Source organism: Vigna unguiculata, unplaced genomic scaffold (genome assembly GCF_037176805.1).
Source record: "Vigna unguiculata cultivar grain cowpea cultivar isolate G323 ecotype 2 unplaced genomic scaffold, ASM3717680v1 ptg000067l, whole genome shotgun sequence".
Classification (NCBI taxonomy): Eukaryota; Viridiplantae; Streptophyta; class Magnoliopsida; order Fabales; family Fabaceae; genus Vigna; species Vigna unguiculata.
This window is the reverse complement of record NW_028196714.1, coordinates 2634-21382: the sequence shown is the minus strand read 5'-3', so window position 1 is coordinate 21382 and position 18749 is coordinate 2634. Positions and strand designations below refer to the sequence as shown.

The 18749-nt window shown below is 43.7% G+C and overlaps 1 non-coding gene across 1 annotated transcript; it reads right to left on the bottom strand.

The window, feature by feature from the left end:
• Positions 1 to 7350: 7350 nt before the first annotated feature.
• Positions 7351 to 7423, bottom strand: TRNAK-UUU (transfer RNA lysine (anticodon UUU)). Its single transcript has one exon. It is a non-coding gene; the product is annotated as a tRNA-Lys (tRNA).
• Positions 7424 to 18749: the final 11326 nt, after the last annotated feature.

Sequence of the window (18749 nt, the reverse complement as noted above, 5' to 3'; positions counted from 1 at the left end):
AGGAGAATGGCTCTGACTAAGCATCTGGTGAGGGATCCGCTGGATTAGTAAGCATCACATAAGGAGGACGGTGGAGATCTAAGTTGCTCCTTTCTTCCCCCTTCCCCAGTTCTCTAACTAGTGGTGTAAGCAAGTGCTCCATTGTGTAATGGTCTAAGGGCCTTTCAGTTCTAATCTGACCTACCGTGTCTAAGGTGTGACTTCTTCCAAGAGTGGGAGGGCTCACAGTAAGACCGGGTAGACGGGTATAGCAGTAATAGTACTTTCACCCAATAGGATAAGGCAAGTCAGTTTGAAAGCAAGGCAAACAACCTTTGCCTCTTGGACTACGGCTTGGAAACCTTTGCCAAGTTTCCTCAGTGAGAAAGGAATCAAACTCACTCTCTTTTCTTCTTCAACTCAACCAAGTCCAATAGAAAACACATTAAGCTTCGTCTAACAGGAAGTAGCACCTGCCGCCTTGCATAGCATGTCGAGAATCCTTTTCCTTGTTTCGAAATACAGATTGTTGTGGAGAGTCTAAATTGCGTAAGAGAAAGAAGCTGTTCTTGAATTGCTAGTCTGTCAGTGAGAAGCTGTGATCGAGAAAGTCTCGCCCAAAGAGCTCTACAGTAGTGCCTTGCGGGGTCGTAGAGCCGGGGGAGCTCAGATCCGATTCTTGCATTCATCTTAACTGCAGATTTCTACTTCTTCTTACCCAGTTTGTAAGCAGAGGAGAACAAATAAGATAGAAGCCCATATTGAAACTATACTTCCTAACTAGAGTAGTAAGAAGTCTTTTCAGAAGCAGTAGACTGAGAGGCTTTGGCAGAATTGATCGAACTTCTTGCTCTCAGGGTGCTTCGCTTGAGCTCAACCATCCGGGATGCTTGTTTTCTGAGGATGATTCTTTCGCGTAAGTAAGGGAAGTGTTGAGCCAGAGTAGAGATGACCTTTTCAGCATCGCTGTGAGAGCATCCGAGTGAATAATTTCTGCCAATTGCATGCTGAAATAGTTTCTTAGTGCTTCCCTTTGTTCTTGCAAGAGATCAAGACTGGTAGGCAGGCTAAGGCCAGAGATTCAATGCCCGAGGTCTTTCCTCTCCTTATCAGTCGAGTTACTTCATAACCTCTTCTTCTGATTATAGTCGTCGTAACTCTCTCTATCTTAGGTGTCGGCATCACACATATCATATAGATTGTGTGTAGTGAGTGAGATTTCCCAAACAAAACATTAGGAAAGGAGTTAAAAAAAGAAAAAGAATAGAGGCCATCTGACTTGGTTAAGTCATGTTAGTTGTGGTTAACAGCAGAACCAAAGCAGAATGACTGACCCTGCCTCCAAAGAGGAAGGTGCATTCCTTGTTATATCCCATAGCTTGCTGAGACCGGAGATAGGGTCCCCTCAGATATGACGATAGGTACGTTCCTGCCAAACATGTTAATAATATAGGTTTCCCTATGGGCATATCCCAGGTTTCCAATATGATCTTAAAATAGACAATCACACACAAAATAGCTCGACTGTAATCCGAGTAACGAAGACTGATAAGCATAAGGATTGAGAATTCATGGGATTGATCAGGTCTCAAGACTGGGACGTCGCTTTTAGCTGCTTTTTTGCAGACTAGATTACTAGGATGCTTGGGAAGTAGCCGTATCTTCTTCTTGCTCCGCTGCTCTCAGAAAACCTGGGACTGAATCTCTAAAATAAGGACTTGTCTATCCGGTTTATCCTGTTAGTGAGATGGGTGTAGCTCCCCTGGATGCATGAAGGCTTTCTTCTTTTGAATTCGGGTTCCCGCATATTGATTGATGCTTCCTTGGAATACCTTTCCATAGGAGTGGTAGAGTCCTAATAAGAGGCCAATTCCTGATACGCCCCTATGAATCTCCCTGGATATCTTCACTTTCTTCGGACGAGCATCCCTGACATAGCTGCCCTTGATAGAAATCCCCTGGCTTTCCTTACTAAATTATAAATCAATCCGGCAATCTTCCTTACAGTTATTTTCTCCTTAATAGTCTATCGGAATTTCTCTGAGAAACCCCCGGGAATCCTTACTTAAAAGCCCCTTTATCTTGATTGTTCGAATAGGATGTGTTAAGCAACAACTTCAAAGCCCTTAGCTACCGGTATTGCTTTGAAAAATCCTGGGTTAATGCAGGTTTCTTTGCTTTCTTTTTATCTGACGCAAGTTATTCATTGATAAAATCAGGATCTTTCTTCTCTCTTCGTTCCTCTCCTTACAGTCGAGTTACTACGTTCCTCTTCTTCTTATTCCCTCCCATGCATCAACAGTTCCAATTTATGGGATAATCCGAGGCAAAGGCCATATCCCGAAGCTAACTCATAACTCTTTCCCGAGTCAACTCACCCTTTCACGCTAACCCTGCTTTGGAAAAAAGAAGGAATGAAATAGCTCGACTGATAAGGAGAGGAAGCAAGGCACTTGAGATGGGTGCTTTCCTTCTTTTTTCTTTCGAAGGTGTTAAAGGGCTGATTGAGGTATAAATTCAATACATATAATTTTTATTTTTCTTGATTTGGTGGTAACCCATTTGGACGAGCAATCGCTACTTCGTTCTCGCCTTTGAGTGTGCAGGGCTTGAATCATCCATAAAACGCCTATTCCTAGGTGCCAAGCTTGTGTTAAAGATCTTACTTGCCTGATTCCCGGAACTGGGTTAAAATAAAAAAAGTGAAGAATTGCAAATATTTTAGATATTGTCTCAGTACTTGTGGCTAGTCCTATTATATGGACTTGACCTCCCTAAGGATGCTTCCACAGAAGAGGCGAGAGGTTCTATCCTTCGGGTATGTGTACCGAACGGGAAATCTATACTCGTAGGCGGTGATACCTCAAGCCCATGATACAACATTTTAAAGTAAGAAAGCAGTTGATAACGAAAAGTTAACCCCCGGTCGGACTTGGTAGGGTAGGAGCCGAATAGAAGGCATAAAGTCAGAGGAATGAGCGGGTAAAGAAGAAAGAGATTGGAAAGATGAGATTCATGTATTGACGTAATCTAGTAGACCCTTAAAGAACATCCAAACCTAGAAACAAGAGCACGCCCATCAAACGGAAAGAATTGATAAATAGGAGGCGGGTAAGCCCGAATAGCTTCCTCAAAAGCATGATGTAGCGACTTACTATTAATTCATAATGCGAGCTAGCATTTGGGGCTAATGTCTGTAGATGTGATACCTCCTGGTCAGAGACGGAGAATCGCTGTTATCGGATCTGGTAATAAACGTATGCTTAGTAGGGAGGGGCTCGCCCAGATGCTTTGCGAGACCGAATCATTTTGTGTTCGGTTGCGTTATCTACCGCAAAGAGGGACTCCCCCTTTCTATTAGAACAGTGTTAGTTCGCTATTACTGCCGGTCAGGCCGACGAGAATTCTATTCTGATATTGCTATGTGCGCCACTAGAGCTTTGATCATATGCTTTGAGCCGAGTCGATGAGTTTGAATATTCATTCGTGTACGTATGCCATGTAGATTGAAAAGGGAGAAGCCCTCACTGACGGAGTATAAATAGCACACCAGATGGATCATTCAATAGAAAGCCGAAGGCGAAGAGTGAACACCTCCAAAGGGCTGGGTGAGAGAAAGCGTCCTTTGTTGATACCTAGTGTACACCGCCACCTACTGAAATGGATTAATAAACGTGGCTTTCTATTGCTTGTAGCGGCGTTGCTTCCTTTTGTTCACCGCGGCGAAAAATGAAATCTTGAGAAAGAAGGCCTTGTGGGGCATCTCCAGCAGCGCCAAAGAAGGAAGATGGAAAGTCTTCTTTGTAGACTCGCACCGCTCACTTACGGTTTTATACAGAGGGGGGTTGTATTGAAGGGCCATAAGCTTTGAATATGCGTTGGTTCCAATCCGGATCTCGTTGTTTGGGTCTCGAGATGATATTCAGGAGACAAAAGAGCAGAGCTGATAGAAATGCTAATTATAATGGAGATACTAATTCTTTAATAAAGACTTGTGCCCATTGTCCAAGATTCCTTTGTGGGACTTTCTTTTTATTCTTCTTGACTTGACTCAACAACCCTCCAATTCAGGACAGAACTCTAAGGGTATCTCTGAAGATTCAAAATACAGAAGAGCGACTGCCAATCAAGACAATATTGAATTGAAGCACGCGCCTTAGGACCGATCCCAGTGAAATAGGAAAACGAATCCGCGCGCTACCGAGTTTCCTTCATCGATCGGAACAAAACTAGCAAAAGAAAGAGGGAGCTGCGCTATACATAATACAAAGGGACCCAGGCTCTGCCCGAATGATACGATCAGCAACTTCTAGTACCCAAGCTATGTGATCAATAACTATTCTCCTAGAGGCGAATCCCTCAGGGCGCCCTAAGCAACCGAAGGGTAGAGAAGATGAAGAATAAGGGTAATCTAAGCATGCGCCACCAAAAGGAAAGAGAGGACCGATTGATACCAATAGCAAGATACACATCTTTTTTTTTAGACTCCGAGGGTTGAGAATAGTTGAGGATCAGAAGATTGGCCTTAATAGATTAAGTGCAAACTTTCTTTTTTATATTATATATATGAGTAAGCCCCTTCCCTTAGGAACAGAAGTATACACAAGGGGGTAATTTCTCACAATTATTCACGTTCAACTCCAAGATCCAGCAAGCCAACTTCAACCGAAACTGAGTCACATTCTCCCTCTCTTCCTAATGGAGGCACATACCATTCTTGTAACAGTGGATGGATAAAAGTCTCGTAGTCTTTGTTTCTAAAAAGGTCGTGCCCTTTCTACATATATCGAAATTTTAGTCTTTCACCCCTCCTTTATCGAATTAGCTATGGCTAATCTAGTAGAGTAGGGCTAATCAGAAGTTTCACTATGGCGATTGGAAGCGAAGCCTCAATTCAAATCGAGCAGCAGCTTTTCTACACTCAAAGGGAACCCGGCATCCCATTAACTGAGACTTCCTATGCATAGCTGTAGCCTTTCGTCATACCCTTTGGCTACTTAGTGCCTCCACCTACTACTAGGCTGTAATCTTCTTGTTTCTAAACTAAATCGAGGGTCTATGCGGCTCTCTGAATAATAGAATATGTCCACTGTAGTCTATTTGAAGCGTTCCTGCTTGTCTTGAATCAAACGGAATTGAATAACCCTGTGTAGCGGATAGCATGGACTGATTGAAATAGCATACTTGTGCAATGGATCTCGTTTATCTTTCATATGTTAAATGTTCGTGTAGTGAATTCACGGCTAGAGATAGTACATTCTGGGTCGATCAAGGAAGGTAGCGTATACGGGTACTTGGGATTGAGTAGAGCATAGGTTCAATAACCGGGCTTGGAAAAGAGAATGATAATCTCGTTCAGCAAGAGGCTGGGTTTTTGGTCTTTCTACGTTTCCGCTTATGCTCCTTTGGTTAGTACTCCAAATTGGATTTCTTTCTGGTTGGTTCGAAGTAATGCTCCTTTTATTTAGCTATTCCCTACATTCTTTGGTAAAAGTGCTCATGCAGCTTCTAAGGGATGCCTTCCCCTCCAAGTTGTTTCAAAGTAAGATCTGTGGATAAACGATGGTTAAGCCGCATCGGTGCGGTCGGGATCGCCCGGTACTTGTGAGGCAGAAGAATCCTTGAATAGAAGATCGAGCTTGTGGAAAGTCTTTTTTTAGTACTTGTTAGCGTCCCTTCCCCCTGAGTTCAAGATGTCCCTTTCCGCTTCTCTTTCAGCAACTTCCGGATTGGTCAAGCCTCGAATCGAATCCTGGATCAACGCCCTTTTTCGCTTAACCCATTCGTTCACAGTCGATTCAACTTAAACCAATGTCACATGTCTTGTGAGCATTCAACCATGATCTTCTTTTGTTCACATCAGATCTTTCCTGGTAACTAAGGCAATGAAATTTTATTAATGAATAAATTACCTCATATCTTTCCCTCTGGGTGGGATGATACGAAATAGAGCAGTTGCCAATTGGCATGCGAAACCGAGAAGGAACTTACTTTCATAGACAAGAGCTGACCTTGGGCCAATGACCAGATATTTAAGATTATTAGCCAAAGTAGATAGAGTGAATGGGAATAGTCGAATGCCCTATGGAGTAAAGGGAAGGGGCTTGAGTTCTGAGACGAAGATAAGGCTTCCGGACATATGGAAGAAGGAGGCATCGTAGATGAGGAGATCCAGTTGTGCTTGCTGCCTATCCACTTGGCGAGTAAGAGGCTCTGTGCAAGAGTGGATTTTCAACCTTCTGCCTTTGCTTGCTTCATCTGCAGAGCTAACTCCGGAAGTGACTGCTCTAGCCAATGCGCATGCGTTCCTTCCTAAATGCAATTAGGCTTCTCGCGTTGATCACATAGCTTCTTCTGTAGTGCGTGTATTTAGTGTCTCCTTTGCTGTCCTATCGCGGAGTTATGTACGTAGGGTGCGCGTAGAAAGCTTATAGTGCTCTTCTTTGATTGATTGTAATTGAGTTGACTGACTCAGGAACTTTCCCTTAGGGTGAATGCACTAGGTGAGCGTCTTTCAATGCTTGCTTTTTTAGTTGTTTAGCCTATAGCCTTGTTGCTAAAGCTGTTAGCGCGTAGTCTGTCTCATATACCTCCAAGAGCGGTGAGTGGGTGTAGTAAGATAAGATGTAGGTAGGCATATCTATGTTTGGGCACTGAACATGGTAGCTATAGCGAGGGGAAAGATCCATAGCAAAGACCGGTAAGCTCGCTTCCCACATCCCATTCGATGCTTTCCCTCCTTCTTTATTTGCTTGATGCGCCGCTCGGTGTGCTCAGATGGTTCTGCTTCATGCTCGTCGACTCTGAGTTCGGGTTTCAATGAGTACCACGATCATTCCCGTTAACCAAATCTCTCCATTTTATGATCAATTCATTAGATCCAGCTCCCTGGCAGTTACAAAAGAACATCTTCATTGGGATGCTGTCAGTGAAGAAAAAGAAGTAAACTGTCATACCTGGTTCCAAGGGAAGAGAGCCCCAGTGAAGTAAACCGAGGGCACGAAGCAAGGTATGGTGGGTGCCAGCTACTTTCACTTGTTAGGAGTAGGGGCTGAAAAGAGCTCTTTGTATAGGTTGGGTTTGCTGGGCTTTGATGCTGACCTTCTTTTTTTGAAAAGGGGAAGGTTTGATAAAGGAGCTTTTAAGCCCTTTTGCTGGATTGTTGGTCTGCAGCCCCGCCCTATAGAATAGAATGAATCCAATAAGGAGAGGCCTATGGATGACCGAGCCACTCTTATACTACTCCTTACCTCACCCCCTTCTCACTTAAAGGGCGAAGTCGCTGAAGCGAGTCTAAAGGCCAAAGAGTGATCTTTGAACGTTACTACGCATCCTTATTAATGAATAGGTATAGTGTAAGGTAGGTTTGTTTGGGTATAGCAGGACTTGAACCTGCGACCATTAGGTTAAAAGCCCAATGCTCTACCAACTGAGCTATACACCCCCAAAAAAGATAGATAGTAGTAAATAAAGATTGGTGCAGAAAAGAGGGCGGCCCCTCTTCTCATCATATTAAAGGGGCGCAGCTCTGTATGAGGCTCGTACTGCGGAGCAAGCGAAGAATAAGGGCGCGCGTTAGCACTCCTGCAAGAAAACGGCCTTACTCAACAAGCGCACCTTTATTAGTAAGTTGTTTCCACTCATTGAAGATTCTATCTACAAAAGAAGGTCAACGGGGGATACTAAAGTTGCTCTCACTGACACCATCTACGAGAAGGTGAGGAGGTCGTCTTTCTTTTCTTTCCGGCCGCCATACGGTTCGCCTTAAAGCCGGAGAAAGGGAGGAGCAGTTATCTATGTAATTACGGTCTTTGTTGGCCGTTGTTCCGGTCGAGCACTCTCTTTTCTTTGCTTTGTTCAATAGAGTCTTACCAAACAAGACTGACTTCTTACCAACCCGCGAAGGGTTGTGAAGTTGGACCAGGTACGAAGAATGAATCTATATCTGTGTACAGTACGGAAGTTGCTGGCCGGCGGCCGCTCAACTGTTCGAGCGCAATACAGTGGTGGTTGGTTCCGATTCGACAAGGGTAGAATGCCTGGTCGAAGGTCCAGTACAGTAGGTAGCAGGCGTGTTCGTTTTGGCTCCCGAGCGAGAACGAGAAAGAGGCGCTGCACCATTCTTGCTGCTATGTACGTGAACCTTGACTTGAGAGATTCATCCAATGGAACCCACACTCAAAGGAGGACCACAAGCTCGGGGCTCGACGAAACATAAAATATCAGCATTAAGAAACTGACTTATTGGGGTTAGCAGTGAAAGAAAGAGCCCGGCATTCATATGAATAGCTTAGTCTACTAAAATCAAAGAGGGACCAGCCTCATCGTGGTAATTATCGTTCACCTCTAATGTGACACGTTCCCTCCCAGTTATATGATCCACGGGATCAGTCGGCTAGAGAGCGGGGCTATTCTTCTTCCGGGGAGGGAAAGTCGTCCCCTCTACTGATCGAACCCTCAGTTCGGGGGTCTTCGTCAACATGTTTTGAGGCTCCAGTCTTCGGCGGGTCACCATTACTTGACTTAGAAAGGCGAACATCTAGGCAAGGGAAAGCGCAGTGCGCCTGGTGCAAATGGCTTTTTTCATGATATACCAATCAGAATGGAGGACCCTACCTACGTACATGATTGATAGAAGAACTACGTAGGGGGTCGGTCAACTTGATGCGGGAGAGGCATGAGTGCAGTTCGATCTTGTGGTGTATTCGTTTGTAGTGAGTAGGGCCTCTTTCTCGTTGATCAGTTCGCCTCCGCTCTATTGAAAGGTCTCCATTCCTACGGCGGTTTTGTCAACGAACGCGTCTCGGGCCGGATTGACTAACCTAACCCTTACTTAAGGGGGCCTTGCCATAGTTGGGTGCTCTGCTTTAGTGTGATTTACGAAGGCTAGGCTAGTAATACCAAAAATGAAAAGAGATCGGGGTCGATAGTTGGCAAGGAACTTGATCCCCCCAAAACACAAAAGGGGCAGCTGCGGTCGAACTCGAATTCTGGAAATCAAATAAGTCGGGGCCCTTTTACCTTACCAAGTCTACCGGATAGAAATTAGCAGATCAGGTATAGATACGGGAAAGGCTTTCTCCCTCAGTGGAATCGGTGGAACGCCCTGCTTCCGGCTAAGTATACAGAGTTGGGTCTACCGTTCGTTCCACCGTTACCTCTATTCTATTCCGATCTTTCTTTTCTCCTTTGCTTCCTTGTCTCGTCTATCCTTCTCTGCCTTCAGCCTGTCTTTGAGCTCTATCCCGTCCTTCCTTTGGCTTGCCCTGAGGATTGACTCTCCAAAGTCAGTCGATTTGATCACTGTTCGGTTCGAGTCTTCATCGATCGGGTGGATCTATATGCTGAGGGGGGATGGAAAGGTGGGTGAGTCATGGCTGTGGACAGAGAGAAAGAAAGCGGTAGTCTTCCGGTGGAATAGATTTATAGTAAGTGTCTTCTTTCCTTCTCTTCTAGTAAGCGCCGTCAGGTCTCTCTTCTTGGGATATCTTGATCACCAGAAAGGATAGAGATCTTAAGTAGACATGCTTTAGGCATCGATCATCTTCCTAACTACATGGTACTCCCCCTCCCATTACTGGAACCGACGAAAGGGGGTGGAATAAAGAAAATGAGGAAGTGTCCCTTAGAGAAAGAGAGTCCGCTCTCTCATTGTCTGATTGCATCGTAGAGCGTCTGCACCAATTGCTTGGTTGCAGTAGCAGCCCCCTTTCTCCTTCTTTCATATGATAAATTAGAAAGATTTTAAATAGAGTAAGTGTAAGAGCGACTTCAATCTTTATTCGCTAAAAAAGAGAAGCTGGGTTCCGATAATAGTAGTTTCATCTGGATTGGGTTAGTGTTCAGTGTACCTATGCTTCTTTCGATCTGCTTTCTAGTTATGAATAAGACTCGTCTTCAAGTTCAAGTTAATATCATAGATAAAGATAAGAAGTGAAGAAAGACAGAACGAATCTCTTATCGCCATCTTTATCTTTCTAGCAGTGCTCTCAACTATTATCTTATTATATATAATACATATCTTTCTTCTCTTCTGCTCTTTGCTATCATAGCCACTTCTACATCAAACTGTGCTGCAACCTTAATCCTAAGAAGACGGGGTAGGACTGGAGTCTTAGGGATCTCTTTAGAATGTGGTGTGCCCTTGGCCGGGGCAAAAAGACAAAAATGATTCTCGAAAGTGGTAGCTCTGCGAAGGTTCCATCTACAGAGCAGGTGGAGAAGGTCGGCGGGCTTCATCTAAGTCCCTATCGGAGGTTCCATAAGGTACATTCACTTTGTTGGGAGGTGTAGACGCTTAAGCTGGGAACGGCAGTAAGGTCCCTCTTGAGATTTGTCACTTCTTGCTTGGCTTGTAAGGCTGTGGCAATAGGAGGTTGGAGCGATGCATGATGGCCGGGAAAAGACGTAGCGCTTTAGAGAAATCGGGATTACACCCTTTTTTATATTATATCCCTGTCACAGAGTTTGGCCAGAAAAAAGGTCACGCTTTGGCCTATAATGAGATAATTAGTTTATGCACGTGGTGGAGCGGGCAGTCTTATGCCCTGGTAATCAAAGAAATGAGTAAAACGGCCCAAATAGCCAAATCGGTAAAAATGGCATAAGAGGCTTTTTATAAGTCCATTATGACGGTTCAGGAGGCTAGAACCGTTGACCTTGAGGATGAAGCATAGCGCTGCTTAAGTTAAGGAAGAGTTCGCTTTTCTTTTGCCGTAGGAGTTGCCGGCAGGTCTACCCCCTCGGAGACGGGTAGATCATCAGTCTGACTACTAATCAGGCCAGCGGAAAGCTAGGCCCTTTCTCACCTGCAGCAAATGAGGAGGGAGGCTGCTTTTAAGTGACTTGACAAAGGATTGGAACTAGGCCAATGCCAATCTCATCTATTGCAGCAAAGAAAGAGGAAAGGGGCGAAGCGCTAGTTTGAATTGAAGTAGAGGAGATGCCATACGGTAGGAGGCAATAATGAATTAAGCCGGTATGAATGGAGCCTTGTTTATTAGGCTAGATCGATGTGATGTATATTTATTGGCTCTAATCCTCGGGGCACCCTATGGCATATCCTCTTTAGAAAGAAGGTTTCATTAGCACACTTCAAATGGCTTCGTTTAGTGTAATCTGGCAACTGCGTATTTGAGAAGAGTCTTTACTATGGATGGGGATATTCATAGAATCTTCCTATTTTTTTTTGATTGCATAGGATAGAAAGATGAAAGAGAAAGACAAGTAAATGAAAGGCAAGTCACGGGATCAGAGGATTAGACCGATGTACCATAATAGTGCAGCAAGGAGGAGAGACTAAGCAATCAAAGGGATGCAAGCAAGTCAGCTGTTTCGGTACGAAAGCCTGACAGCAAGCATTCTCGATTGAAGCATGAAAGAGACTTTTTTCGGGGTTTAATAATTCAAAAAAAGAAGTAGTGCTTTATAGAAATAATGGATTAAAGCGGTTTTCTTGCTAATGAGATGAGGGGAAGAGCTGCTTTCGGTCTCGGTCCAAGGCATTCTCTCAAGTAGCAAAGGCAAGACGGAAAAGCAGGTGTTGTCGGCCTTTCCGCTGCTATTGGTTTACCGCTACAGGATTTGCGCTCTCCAAGCAAGCATTAAGATCAGGCATGTAGGAAGTAGGGTAAAAAAGTAAGCATGAAGCTTTGACATAAGGTTTGTCTTCCTCTACCTTCTCTTGCTATTGGATTGAAGAGAAGGCCAAGAAAGAAGTGATTAAGAGCACTTTCGAAGTCAGTATCCGCTTTGCTTTATGGTCAATATCATATCCAGATCCACCTTAGTCAGAGTTGCATCAACTAATACGGAATATCCGGTGTTAAGGAGCTCTAAACCCCCTGTTAGCTCACTTGGTCGTGTCCTGTGGAGACAGCTCCCAACCAGGACCAGGAAGGTTACATAAATTATGGAAATGAACCTTACCCTGTTTGACAAGTTGTTCCGACTTAAGGCCATTAAGTAGTGGAAGATCTTGGAAGGTCTTCCACTACTTAAGATGGTTCTTAATCGAGTCATCTTGGTAGTGACCGATGGTCTCAACAAAGAGCTCTGTGTCGGAGCGCACTTGTTTGCTAAGGAGGTGATCAGGCTTGTCCGGAAATCTGGTTTCTTGTTCACTGCGCTTTACTTAAATGTGCTGTGTCATTGCAGCAAGCTTATGCCCCGGAAAACAGGCCTCTTGCTGCCTTTTCCTGTCTCGTTGACGAGGTCAGGGTAATCCTAGGATTATCCCGTCTTTCCATCGTAGTAAAGTCGGAAAGATGAGACGTCCGACTTACTAGTGAAACTCTACTTATCATTCTTCACTCTTGCAAGGGCTATACCCTTAGCCAAGAGATTGACTAATAAAATAAAGTAGTAGAATCCATAGTGACTCCGACGGACTCTGATCAGATGGTAGATGTCGTTAATGACATAACTGCCGACTGGGAGAGTCTAATTCGTACCTATGTACCTCGGATTGGCTCCATCCCCATGTGTCAGGGGATCACATGGAGTCCGTCTTGGAAGGCAGTCCCTTCTCGAGGGAGGAAGTCTGATAGGGCTTTAAGAGATAGGGACTGCCGCGGTAAGAAAGAGTCACTCAGTGAATCAGTGGATCACACACTTGTTGGAGACAGGGACACGCCTTACTATTGAAATGAAAAAGTATACAAGGAAAGGGTGAAGTCTGGGGACAACGGTAAACGTGAGGAATGGGATCTCCAAACCCGCCCTACTCAAAAAGTTCGCAACCAAGGGACATGCCGAACACCTACCTTTCCAACTAAGTCCAACGCGAGGACCCTTTAATTTAATTGACGATGCGTTCCGTCGTCAGCAAGCGGTGGCCGACAAGGCCCTTTTCCCTAAATCTCTTGGGAAGCGAAGCAGGCTTTCTGATTCTGAGAGAAATCGAAAGGCAAAGAGATAGGCAAGCCAAACCAAATAAATAAGGAATGTTTCAATCTTTACCTCTTTTTGTCAGCCGGCAATCATAGGGTAAGCCCATCTCCTTCTTGGAGAAAGTTTACATGTTGGGCCAGGCTAGTTTGCTTCGATGGTAGGAGTCCACGCAGTGAGGCAGCCATTTCCAGCCCAGCCGAACGAATAGGATCCAATAGAGTAGCCCGCATTGCAAGCTCTTTTCTTTCCCAGGGAGAGCTGGTTATAGGTCAAGCGCAAGACATAGGATGTGAAAGCGGTTTGCTTGGTTCTTTCTTCGCGCGAGACAGGGGGAGTTATGTTTTCTTACATCCCGTTATATAACATCAAGTGTGAATGAGTTGCCCCCCCTAATTCCATGGCTCCTAGTGCTTCTGCCTAAGAGCGAGTTGAAGTCTTAAGGGCTTTAAGCCACCCAGTTTCATTCTTTATCGCTTTGAGTTTTGTTACATCCCCCCCTTGCCTTGTCCCCGTAACCGCAGTCTAGGGATGAGGGCAAGCAGATTTCGCGGGCAAAGAAGTTTTGGTTCTAGCTCAATGGTAATCTATTGAGAAAACAAAGTTTTAAAGTAGGCAAGCGGATAATGGATTTCTTTTGTATCCCTTAGTCTATCGAGCCAGGCCTCTCCACTTGCAGAAAAAAAAATAAAATTGATTAGTTATTAGTAAGCGAGTGAAAACAAGAAAAAGGAATGATTTTAGTTTGAATGTCCGTCTATCTGAGAACGAGAGATACAACATTTCGCTGAGCAGTACTATTTCCAATTGGGCAAGCTCTTTTCTTTCCTCCAGTATGTACATATAGATTCTTTCTTATTACCAGATAGGAGACCTACCTATCCCTATAGCGGAAGTCTTTCCCGCAAGCGGCGGGATAGGGGAAACCAGCAAGTAAGCCAATGAGAGAAAGGAAAGAATATATGTGCTTAGCTCTGTAGATTCAATAAGTAAGAAAAAATTCTAGGGCAAGAAGTTTGAAAACAATTCATTCCAGCCATTTCCAGTGACCTTTTTTGGGGTTGGTTCTATACGAGGCAATCGAAGATGGTCCCTGTCTGTCATCCAATCCAATAGGCATTTAGGGATCCCCTTTTTTATATTTATATTAAAGTGAGCTTTTGGTAGTCCTATGCCTGTCTCTCCAGCTTGTCTATGTCTATGGGTTTGCATATGTCTTTTCAAGGGCTGGCCTGGCATTTTATAATGACCTTAAATGAAAGCGTAAGAGCTAATGATAAGGAGCTAAAGGCCTACATTCTAGTATACCAGGATCGTCACGAGAGGATTGGGGAAGGTCTAACTATGGACCGGACCATAAGACGCAGTTTATTATGGCCTAGTATAGGATATCTTTATGTTCCGCTGAAAAGAGATAAGCACTAAGAAGACGACTATTTTGTGTTGAATATGCTTTCTTCCACGATATGGAGGGAGTCACACTATCATATGGTTTTTATGCAATACAATAGTAGAGTCAGAAAAGATCCCTTATAGTAGTCTAGTATAGAACCAACCTATCTAAGATCCTTTGCTAAAGAGCTATCCAATACCCCCCAACCTGTTAGAGTACCAGGGGCAATAGACAAATTTAGGAATGAATCTTTCCATTAACATTAACATTAAGGCTTGAAGATCTAGGCCCCTCCAATAGCATAAAAAAGGTAAGCCTTTGGAGTGTAAGTGTCAATTCCCAACCATCTAGTTCTAATGGAAGTTGTAGTTGCAAAGCCAGTTTAAGAAAGTTCATTTTCAAGCTGGTACGTGTGACTGCAAGAAAATGTTTCCCTACAGTTGCATTGACCCTTACCTTTTTCGGGCTTCCATGTGAGCCAGTTTTCAAGACTTTCTACAGCAGTGGTAGGGTACACCTATGTCATTTCCTTTTTTTTAAGGGGATCTACGACTTAATATAAAGATAGGACCAAAGTCAAGTGATTCAACTCAAGCACGAACCGCTACCTCCTCTTCTCCGACTTCAGCAGAAAAAAGTCAAACAACTCATTATCTCATGTCAACAGCGCATTCGTTCACTCAAACAGCGCATTTGTGAGCTCCAAGTCCAAGAGCCTATCCGGTACGAGAAGTGAAGGGTGAATGTGAAATTCTCTTATTTAGTTTAGCGAGAGTCGAAAGGTCGTAAGCAAGTGGCTATGGGGAAGTCAGTTTATAAGAATCACTGATTGGAATGGTATCGAAGGCGACCATGGGGAGCTTTGTAAAGCCGAGTAAGTGATCCGAAGGAGAAGCTGTGACGGCTCCTCTTTCATCAGTTTCATTTGGGAAGGTGAGGGAATTAATAGAGTCATATTCCAAAAAAATGGCTATTCTTTTTTTTTTTATAAGTCTTTCGGGAAGAGCTTCAAGGAGAAAGGCGGAAGACTTTTTATTTATATATTATATGGAAAGTAGGTCCGGTCCGTGCGACTCTTGGGGAGTCTATCATCATAGCTGGACCTAGATGAAGCCATGTCCTTATTCGCGAACTACAGCAAACCTGTCTTAAGCATAGTGCCAGTGTAGGAAAGTCTTTATTTGAGAGAGTTCGGTAAGGCTAACGGTAGCAAGCATTCCTTCGAAGCAAAGGAGGCAAAGCAGTAGGACGCTGGATAGCCAGTCTGTTTAATAATGAAATATAGTAGAAAGCTGGTCAAACTCTTGAAAGCAAGGCTTGAAAGCAAGGAGCAATCCAATCAGTGCGAGCGGGAAGTCCAGTGAGTGGGAGGTCTGAATGAATGGGTCTTTTAGAGGGTTAAGTTCCCACGGGTAAGATGCTTGATGAGTAGGTGCGGGTTAGTAGCAAGAAGGCTTTATTACTTCAATGAAAAAAAAACATAAATAAGTGAAGATCTGGTTGATTCCATTCTAGAGTCACTCAGGGAAATGACTCTCGATTGAGATCATGCCACCTTTTTTTCTATCCATCTTAGTCTTTCTGATAGCTTTGGTCTTTTTCCCCATGTCTTTCTTGGTTGGTAAACCCAACCGGCGATTTACAACAAACAAGTCTTTCTTCATTTTTTTTTAGAGCAAGAAAAGAAGCGGAACTACAAGAAAGCTTTCTTTATATGGATAACCAATCCATTTTCAAATATAGTTGGGAGACTTTACCCAAGAAATGGGTTACAAAAAATGGAAAGATCGGAACATGGGAATAGATCTGATACCAAACGGACTACCTATTTCAATTGTTGTGCTTTCTTAAATTGCATACCTATACAAGGGTTCAAGTTTCGATCGATATTTGCGAGTTGATTATCCCTCTCGAAACGAAGATTTGAAGTGGTCTATAATTTACTGAGTACTCGGTATAACTCACGCATTCGTGTACAAACCAGTGCAGACGAAGTAACACGAATATCTCCGGTAGTCAGTCTATTTCCATCAGCCGGCCGGTGGGAGCGAGAAGTTTGGGATATGTTTGGTGTTTCTTCCATCAATCATCCGGATCTACGCCGTATATCAACAGATTATGGTTTCGAGGGTCATCCATTACGAAAAGACCTTCCTCTTAGTGGATATGTAGAAGTACGCTATGAGGATCCAGAGAAACGTGTGGTTTCTGAACCCATTGAGATGACCCAAGAATTTCGCTATTTCGATTTTGCTAGTCCTTGGGAACAGCGTAGCGACCGGATAATTCAGAATCAGAATAGGTCCAGCTCTATAGGATAGGGGACAAATCAATAGGAAATGCTATTTGCTTTGTAAGAAGAAGAATCAACTTCTATGAAATGAAAGAGTTCGCGGGAATTGTCTTGATCGTCGGAAAATAGTAGTCAGAAGTGTTATCGAACGATTTCCTGCAATTCTTCCCAGTATGTCATGAGTAAAGAATCCAGCTACAAGTCTCGATCTATACAAAACGCACTGGGTTTTTGTGTTTCTTTCGGTTTCATTGATAGCAGAAGAGCCTGACTCTATAGGATAGGGGCACTAGCGCTTTATTTAAAAAAAAAAAGTAAAGGGGCCACGTAACGTAATAGGCTGCTATTCTAGGCTCGCTTCGCTTCTTCAAGCTCCGCCCCTTATTGGAAAACGAAAGCGCTAACGCGCCTTATATTTATTATTTTTTTTAGTAAAGCAAAGCAACCTTTCGCGCCAGGCGCTCACGTTGTCGTCTGGGTGGAAGCTGGCGGCAGGGCTTGCTTAACCGTATATATGAATCGGGACTCGCCCTGGATCTCCGAATAGCCTCACCTGAAACTGGTAGACACACTGAGCCACCACGTACCCCTCTCGCCCGTCGTATGCTATGGATGGTCACACTAGCCCCTCGATGGCATGGCGTTCCCATTGACTGTTCCTGAGGTCATTCTTAAGGGAGATCCTTAATCCTGAAAGAAGGAAAGGCATCAATCCAGACCGGCCGGCAGCACCCGAAAAAAAAAAGGAAAAAGCCCTTTATCGGTATCGGATTCGAACCGATGTTGCCTATTTCTTAAGGGCGAACTGATCGACTTGCATGTGTTAAGCATCTTTCTCAAAGTAGCATGATTGGACCTTCCTCTTTCTCTTACTTAGATAGAGGAGAGAGCACGTAAGACTTTCTTTTCTACGATCTTTCTTCTCTTATTTTTTTTATTCTTCCTTGGCCGTGTGGAACATGGAATTAGCATTATGTCATTCCCTACTAGTGATCACCCATCCAGGATTTGAAGAAGAAGCGCCATAGGAGGACTTCGAGATCAAATATAGATGTTTCTTTCCATTCCTCGCGAGCCACTTATTTCTCCGAAACAAGAGAGAAAAGTGATTTTCCTCCTTTTTCCCAATAAGTCGACGGCGTTACACCATTGGGATACTTCGAATAAACTAGAGTACATATAGGATACACCGGTGCTAAAACCTTTTCTAAAGATATCTTCCAAACTCTTGGGGTCGCTGTCGCCTTTGGCTCGATCTACTTCGGGGGTTCCCCTCCGCTCCGTCCATCTTGGACGTGACTTTGGATTCCCCCTTATCCTTAAGTGGTTGCGGCACGATCTCGTATGAAAGCGGCGTGCATCGCAATGTATAGGGGTTGTCATTTTGTTGTAAAAATGATATAGTCGACTTAAGATTACCTTGCCGTAACCAGAGAATTCAAAAGAATATTATAAGCAGTAATAACAGACAACAACCCCCCAATAGAAGATTGATAAGGGGCAGTAACGTATTAAGTTGATTCAATATTTGGGTTAGTTCCGCAGCTCTTACAGAGAATTCCATATATTATGAATAATAAATTGTTTTCCTCTGCCTCCCAAAAAAAAAAGAGGGAGACTTCTTCGAGTAGTGACGAACGAAAGTTAGATGTGGTTGTTGACCAAAAAAACATGGGAGTCGAAAGCATCGCTTGGGTCGAGTTAAGTAAAGACTGACTATAATTAAATTGCTGAACACTTTCAATATCTATCTTTTACGTATAAATCAAAGACAGTTCAATTCGATCTTAGCCGATCTCAGGTTACCGACTCTCCGGCCCCCCTTTCGGTGCAGCACGATTGGAGAGTTCTATGGGCCCGCCGCTTTCTCAATCCATAAACTTTAATTAAAGATTATATTATAGGATATAATCTTCTTCTCTTATATGTAATTTCTTTGAAATTCAATTGCTTGCTTCAGTATGAAAAAACCCAAGCCTACATGAACCATCAAATACAAAGAAAGTCCTACAAATTAAGACTTGGGCCTGTCAAGCCTGCTTTCAGTGGCAGTTGGAAAAGGCCAAGAAGCTAGGGAAAGTCAGTCGAAAGCAATAGCACAGTTCGAAAGCCTTGAAGGAAAGGAGTTGAGAACCTCTAAGTGATCCATCGATGCCAACCAGTCAAAAAGAATCCCCCTACTAAGGTAGAGTTTGA